This window comes from Sapajus apella, unplaced genomic scaffold (genome assembly GCF_009761245.1).
Source record: "Sapajus apella isolate SASKATOON/1434 unplaced genomic scaffold, GSC_monkey_1.0 scaffold152, whole genome shotgun sequence".
Classification (NCBI taxonomy): domain Eukaryota; kingdom Metazoa; phylum Chordata; class Mammalia; order Primates; family Cebidae; genus Sapajus; species Sapajus apella.
This window is the reverse complement of record NW_022437092.1, coordinates 1,507,669-1,515,677: the sequence shown is the minus strand read 5'-3', so window position 1 is coordinate 1,515,677 and position 8,009 is coordinate 1,507,669. Positions and strand designations below refer to the sequence as shown.

Here is an 8,009-nt window from a genome sequence, read left to right as displayed (position 1 = left end):
TGGGAGGCCGAGGCGGGTGGATCACGAGGTCAAGAGATCGAGACCATCCTGGTCAACATGGTGAAACTCCGTCTCTACTAAAAACTACAAAAAATTAGCTGGGCATGGTGGCGCGTGCCTGTAGTCCCAGCTACTCGGGAGGCTGAGGCACGAGAATTGCCTGAACCCAGGAGGCGGAGATTGCGGTGAGCCGAGATCGCGCCATTGCACTCCAGCCTGGGTAACAAGAGCAAAACTCCCGTCTCCAAAAAAAAAAAAAAAAAAAAAAAAAGAAAATAAGCAAATGAACGAGGTTCTGATGGGGTGGGGGCTATGTGATGAGGTGGGGAGGCAGTGGTTTCAAGTCCTGGATATAAACTGTTCTGCGCTCATCTTAGTCTTGGATACTCCAACTACAAAGTATGCCCCTTAGTTTAGATAATTCCAAGGTCTGTTCGAACCTAAAAATACTTTTGCCAACAAAATAGGTAAGTGCCCCTGGAGGCCTTAGGGGTCACGGGGCCCTGGGCTTGAATCCCAGCTCCACTCAGCTGGGTGACCTTGGTCAGTGTCTGCACTTCCCCGGGCTTGTATTTCGTCACTGGTAAAGGGCGAATGATGACGACAAGGCTGACTTTCTGGGGTTGCTGTGAATCAAATAACACATGGGAAGAGCCGGCAAAGAGCAAATATTCCGTTTACAGGAGCGTGAGGGTGTGCGTGTCTTAAGATGGTTTTACTGCCCCAGTAAATGACAGATGGGGCTATTGGGGGGCGGGGCGTGTAGATATCTCCGGTCCTTCGTGCAAAAGTAATTACCGACCCTGTTTGTCCTGGGCTTACAGCTCGGGCTCGGAGTGCCACCGTGCTGCTGCCCATCTGTTTGACTTGGGGCAAACTGTTTTCTCTAAGCCTCGCTTTCCTTATGTGTAAAATGGTTGGTTAAGGCATTTAGAGCAGCGCCTGACACCGAGTTAAACGTTGGCAGTTTAGTAATTTAATTTCTCTTGCTCACGGTTTTACAAGCATCATTTTTAAAAAATCTGGTGAGGTAGGGACTTACTGGTCCCATTTTCCCGACGCGGAAACCAAGGGGCCCATAATATGGATGCGGGCTAGGATGGAACCGGGGCCCGGGCACTTGGGTCGGGGGTCTCAGCTGGGGCCTCGGGGACTTTGGTCGTGGCTGGGACCTAGGCCGGCTCCGGGCATCCAACTCGGGTCCTCAGCTCCGCGTCCCCCGACGCGGACGGGCGAGCCAGGTGGCTCCGAGGCCCGGGTGAGGCGGCGGCCGGATCCCGGCCTTCCCCGATCCTCCGCACTTACCTGCCCTCCTCCCGACGTCAAGCCCCGACCGTGCCCGGAAGTGAGCGCTGGGAGCTCAGTGAAACTGGGAGCCCTCTGCGCACCACCCAGACGCCGGCGCGAGGCGGGGCGAGACAACAGCGCCGCGCTGATTGGCTGACTGCCGATATGCCGCCCGCTCTGTGTCGCCGGAGTGGGCCAATCCGGGCATTCCCCGCCCAACCGCGCTTACGTCAGGATGCCGTATCCTCTGTCCCGCACAGTACGTGAGGCCCAATCCGAGGCCCACCTCCTGGCACCGACCTCCCAGCGGTGCTGTCCTGCGCGCGGCAGTGGGTCAGCGAGGGTGAGCTGACTGTAGCCTGCAGCCTGAAGTGCAGTGGGCCGTGTTTTTGGACAGCTAGTGAGCCAAGAATTGTTTTTCCAGTTTATTTTTATTTTTTATTTTTGAGACAGGCTCTCTCTCTGTCGCCCAGGCTGGAGTGCAGTGGCGCAATCATAGCTCACTGCAGCCTCGAACTCCTGGGTTCAAGCGATCCTCCCACCTCAGTCTCCCAAATAGCTGGGACTACAAGCGTGCGCCACCTTACCCGGCTAATTTTTTTTTTTTTTTTTTTTTTTTTTTTGAGTCGGAGTTCGCTCTTGTTACCCAGGCTGGAGTGCAATGGTGCGGTCTCAGCTCACCGCAACCTCCGCCTCCTGGGTTCAGGCAATTCTCCTGCCTCAGCCTCCTGAGTAGCTGGGATTACAGGCACGCGCCACCATGCCCAGCTAATTTTTTGTAGTTTTAGTAGAGACGGGGTTTCACCAGGTTGACCAGGATGGTCTCGATCTCTTGACCTCGTGATCCACCCCCCTTGGCCTCCCACAGTGTTGGGATTACAGGCGTGAGCCACCGTGCCCGGCCCTAATTTTTAAAATAATTTGCTGCCGGGCGCGGTGGCTCACGCCTGTAACCCCAGCACTTTGGGAGGCCGAGGCAGGCAGATCATGAGGCCAGGAGTTCAAGACCAGCCTGGCCAGCATGGTGGAACCCCGTCTTTACTAAAAAAATACGAAAATTAGCCAGGTGTGGTGGTGGGCGCTTGTAATCCTAGCTACTCGGGAGTCTGAGGCCAGAGAATCGCTTTAACCCGGAAGGTGGAGGTTGCAGTGAGCCGAGATTGCGCCACTGCACTCCAGCCTGGGCAACAAGAGCGAGACTCCATCTCAAACAAAGAAACAAAAAATTATTTGCACAGGCAAGGTTTTACTGTGTTGCCACAGCTAGTCTCGAACTCCTGGACTCAAGCAATCCGCTGGCTCCCAAAGTGCTGGGATTATAGGCATGAACCACCGCTCTGTTTTTGCATTTTAAAATGGTTAGGTGTGGGAAAAGATATTTTGTGACTCGTGAAAATTAAAAAATCCAATTTCAGCGTCCATAAATAAAGTTTTATTGGAATACAGTGATACACACTTTGATCTGCTGATCTGCTGATTGCTTCAAAATAAGGGCACTTGGGGGTAACAGCAAATGCAGGGAAGGAGGGGTTTTTTCTGAACTGAATTTTATCTTATCTGCCTAAAGGCAGAAAGAAAGATGAATCCTTTCTCACGGTCTTATTAACTAGGGAAGAGTGAAACCACTCCCAATCATCTATTCTTCTGAGGGCTGCTCTGAGACAATATTTTTTTTTTTTTGAGACAGAGTTTTACTCGTGTTGCCCAGGCTGGAGTGCAATGGCGCGATCTCAGCTCACCACAACATACACCTCCCGGGTTAAAGCGATTCTGCCTCACCGCAGCCTCCACCTCCCGGGTTCAAGTGATTCTCCTGCTTCAGCCTCCCGAGTGGCTGGAACTACAGGCATGCACCACCACGCTGGCCAATTTTGTATTGTTAATAGAGATGGGGTTTCTCCGTGTTGGTCAGGCTGGTCTCGAACTCCTAACCTCAGGTGATCCGCCAGCCTTGGCCTCCCAAAGTGCTGGGATGACAGGTGTGAGCCACCGTGCCTGGCCTGAGACAATTTTTATTGCTGGCAAGACTTTTTATTTGCTTAACAGGACAGACTTTCTTCATCATACAATTTGTCCCCTCACGCTCCCATAGCTTGCGTTACCACCACCCTCCCAGAAGCCCCAAACCCCTATTCTTTTCTCTAATCCTCTTTTTCCTTTTTTTCTTTTTTGAGATGGAATCTCCCTCTGTTGCCTAGGCTGGAGTGCAATGGTGTGATCTCAGCTCACTGCAACCTCCTCCTCTGAGGTTCAAGTGATTCTCCTGCCTCAGCCTCCCGAGTAGCTGGGATTACAGGCACCTGCCACCATGCCCGGCTAGTTTTTCTAGAGATGGGGTTTCATTATGTTGGCCAGGCTGGTCTGGAACTCCTAACCTCAAGTGATCCGCCTGCCTCGGCCTCCCAAAGTGCTGGGATTACAGGCTTGAGCCACTGTGCCCAGCCACTCTGATCCTTTTTGGAGTCTCATATTTTATGGGACTCTCCTGCATAGGTACATAATTAAATATGGCTTTTGTTATGTTTACATGTCAGTTTGATTCGTAGCCCAGCCAAAGATCCTATAAAGGTGAAGGGAAGCCGTTTTTCACCTACCTACCACAGCAGGGCCCATTCATTTACCTGTGTCATTTACCTACTGTCTATGGCTGCAACAGGGCTGAATTGAGTGGTTGCAGCAGAGTAAGAGAGAGCCCAAAGAGTCTGAAATATTTACCATCTGGCCTTTTTCAGAAGTGGGCAGGTAACTTCTCTTAGGGCTTCCAAAGTAGCCTTGCCCTGCCTTCTGCACAGGTGAGTGGCTTTTGAATTTACTTTTTTTTTTTTTTTTTGAGACGGAGCCTCACTCTGTTGCCCAGGCTGGAGTGCAATGGTGTGGTCCCTGTTCTCTGCACCCTCCGCCTCCAGCATTCAAGCAATTCTCCTGCCTCACCCTCCCAAATAGCTGGGATTACAGACACCCACCACCACACCGGCTAATTTTTTTTTTCCTCAGGACAGTCTCACTGTATCACCAGGCTGGAGTGTAGTGATGCAGTCTCAGCTCACTGCAACCTCCGCCTCCCGGGCTCAAGTGATTCTTCTGTCTCAGCTTCCTGAGTAGCTGGGACTACAGGTGCACGCCACCACGCCCAGCTAATTTTTGTATTTTTAGTAGAGACAGGGTTTCACCATGTTGGCCAGGATGGTCTTGATCTCTTGACCTCGTGATTTGCCTGCCTTAGCCTCCCAAAATGTTGGGATTACAGGCAGGAGCCACTGCGCCCGGCCTATATTTTTAGTAGAGATGGGGTTTCACCATGTTGGCCAGCTGGTCTCAAACTCCTAAGCTCAGGTGATCTGCCCGCCTTGGCCTCCTGAAGTGCTGGGATTACAAGCGTGAGCCACCGTGCCCGTACTGAATTTACTTTTATGCCCTGTAGACCCTAACAGAATCTGTTTGTTCATTCAACAGCTGTTCATTAGGCACCTGCTATATGTCAGGTCTGGGGGGTTCAGAGAAGAAAGAACACCTTCTCTCAGCGATAAAGGAGACACTTAAATTGGCAATTTCTCAAAAGTAGGGTCGGAAGTGATCACGATATTGCTACTGTTACTCCTGCTGTATTATTCGGTACCAGGCTCCATCTCTGTTCCAAAGCCAGGTTCTACTGACAAGTGAGTTCTCATGGAATCATGGTGCTGCATATTGAGTGCTCCCTATTCACTAGGCACCACTGAGCAATGCTCGGTACTCACTTACATGCGTAACCCCAGAGAATGCCCCTAGAACGTGGATACTTTCATTATTTCTGTTTTACGGATGATGAGACAGGCCCAGAGAGGTTAAGTAACTGGCTCAAGGTCACACAGTTAGTGAGGGGTGGAGGAGCTGACCTACGACTGCTCGTGCTATACTGTTTTGGGTTGTATACCTTCAACTTAAAGACCATGAGACGTCAGAGAAATCTTTAACAAGTATGAGGGTACGGTGTTTGGGAGTGGGCTGGAGTGAGACCCTGAGACAGAGCAGGGATCCCCTTTTTTTAGGGGACCCCAAGCATGGAAATAAAGGAAATTCCTGAGTTCCTTCAATGGAAATTCCAGGCACCTAGCTAGCCCTGAGAAGTAAATAAGTAACTTGTTCAACAACAGAGTTGTAATGACCTAAAACAAAAGCTAAGGAAGTTAGGGTCCCAGAGATGTTTGGTATTTTTATAGAAATGAAAGATACCATCTTAACACACGTCCCTGTATTGTCTTTCAGGGGCTCGGAACCCCACTGAATAAAGCCAATGGCACATAGAACCCAGATAAGGGGAAGTGAAGACTAAACTTTAGGTATCCCCTTTTTGTTCCACGTTTCCTCCTGAGGGGCTTGGAGAAACTTACTTCCCCTAACTAGCTGACATGTTTCTACTGACCCCAAGTTTTTAAACAAAGCTTCTCTTCCTTAACCCATTGCAAATCAGAAAATGTTTAAATCTTTTTCTTTTCTTTTTTTTCTTTTTTCCGAGACTGAGTCTTGCTCTGTCGCCCAGGCTGGAGTAAAATGGTGCGATCTCGGCTCACTACAACCTCCAGCTCCTAGGTTCAAGTGATTCTCCTGCCTCAGCCTCCTGAGTAGCTAAGATCACAGGCAAGTACTGCCACGCCTGGCTAATTTTTATATTTTTAGTACAAATGGGGTTTCCTTATGTTGGCCAGGCTGGCCTTGAACTCCTGACCTCAGGTGATCCTCCTGCCTTGGACTCTCAAAGTGTTAGGATTGCAGGCATGAGCCACAACACCCAGCCTAGAAGATGTTTAAATCTATCTATGACCTGTAAGCCCCCACTTTAAGATATTCTGCCTTTTTTTTTTTTTTTTTTTGAGACAGAGTTTTGCTCTTGTCACCCAAGCTGGAGGGCAGTGACATGATCTCAGCTCACCGCAACCTCTGCCTCCCGGGTTCAAGCAGTTCTTCTGCCTCAGCCTCCCACATAGCTGGGATTACAGGCACGCACCGCCACATCCAGCTACTTTTTGTATTTTTAGTAGAGATGGGATTTCACCATGCTGGCCAGGCTGGGCTAGATCACCTCAGGTGATCTGCCCGCCTCAGCCTCCCAAAGTGCTGGGATTACAGGTGTGAGCCACTGCACCCAGCGAGCATCCACCTGCTTTTCTATGTACTCCACAGTGGCTGGACTGGGATAATGGGCCAGAAATTTATGAATACATGGGAAGAACAGGAACTTGAAGAATTGGGATCCTGCTCCTAGAAAATGGTCTGATCAGTATAATCCAAACCAAAGACACTAGAACAAAAGCTGAAGAGTGCAGGGAAGTGGCCAGGCATGGTGGCTCATGCCTGTAATCTCAGTATTTTTGGGAAGTTGCAGTGGGAGGATCACTTGAGCCCAGGAGTTCAAGACCAGTGTGTGCAACATAGTGAGATGCTCTCTCTTTTTTTTCTGCAAAGACCATAGGTAGATAGTGAGATGCTCTCTCTACAATACAAAAGTTTAAAAACTAGGCTGGGTGTTGTGTCATGTGCTTATAGTCACAGATACTGTGGAGATTGAGGCAGGAAGATCACTTGAGCCCTGGAGTTCGAGGCTGCAGTGAGCTATGATTGTGCCACTGCACTCCAGCATGAGTGACAGAGTTAGAGACTATCTCTCTCTCTCTCTCTCTTTTTCTTTTTCTTTTTTCTTTTGAGATGGAGTCTTGCTGTGTTCCTCAGGCTGGATGGAGTACAGTGGGATGATCTCAACTCACTGCAACCTCTGCCTCCGGGGTTCAAGCAATTCTTCTGCCTCAGCCTCCCAAGTTGCTGAGATTACAGGCGCGCGCCACCATGCCTGGCTAATTTTTGTATTTTTAGTGGAGACGGGATTTTGCCATGTTTCCCAGGCTGGTCTCAAACTCCTGACTTCAGGTGATCTGCCAGCCTCAGCCTCCCAAAGTGCTGGGACTACAGGCATGAGCAAAGACTGCCTATTTTGTTTATGACTGCATTCCCAACATTTAGAGCGATGCAATAGCACTCAGTAAATACACTGAATGACTCAATCAATAAATGAAATGAGGGAGTACTTGGAGTATTTGGGTAAGTACGAAATAAAATTAGGCCAGGCACGGGGGCTTACACCTATAATCCCAGCACTTTGGGAGGCTGAGGCAGGTGGATCACTTGAGATTAGGAGTTCAAGACCAGCCTGGTCAACATGGTGAAACCCAGTCTCTACTAAAAATACAAAAATTAGCCAGGCATGGTGGCAGACACCTGTCATCCAGCTAGTTGGGAGGTTGAGGCAGGAGAATTCCTTGAACCCGGGAAACGGAGACTGCAGTGAGCCGAGATTGTGCCACTGCACTCCAGCTTGGGTGACAGAGTGAAACTCCGTCTCAAGAAAAGGAAAAAAAAAAAAAAAAAAGCAAAATAGGTGGCTGCTGCAGAGAATTAATTAAAGGGAGAGGCTGTGGCTTTTTGTATGCATATTAGCCAGGTCAGAAGAACTGATGGTATTGGGATATCCTATAGTTTACTTGGATATTCCAGACTTGAGATATTCCTAAAATATGCACCACCTCATGGAGCAAGAGGCCAGTTTTTTTTTCTTTTTTTGAGATGGAGTCTCACTGTCACCCAGGCTGGCATGCAGCAGCGCAATCTCGGCTCACTGCAATCTCCGCCTCCCGGGATTAAGTGATTCTCCTGCTTCAGCCTCCCGAGTAGCTGGGATTACAGGTACCTGC

The 8,009-nt window shown here is 49.6% G+C and overlaps 1 protein-coding gene across 2 annotated transcripts in view; it reads right to left on the bottom strand.

Moving 5' to 3' along the window:
- CCDC130 (coiled-coil domain containing 130) overlaps positions 1–8,009 on the bottom strand; it is a 25,973-nt gene that overhangs the window by 11,952 nt on the left and 6,012 nt on the right. The window contains exon 1 of one of the 2 annotated variants that reach the window (XM_032265710.1): positions 1,306–1,476. The exons of the other annotated variant lie outside the window; for it this stretch is intronic. The gene's annotated coding sequence lies outside the window, so the exon portion shown is untranslated. Of the gene's footprint in view, positions 1–1,305; positions 1,477–8,009 lie in introns of those variants that run through there. 2 annotated transcript variants of the gene reach the window in all.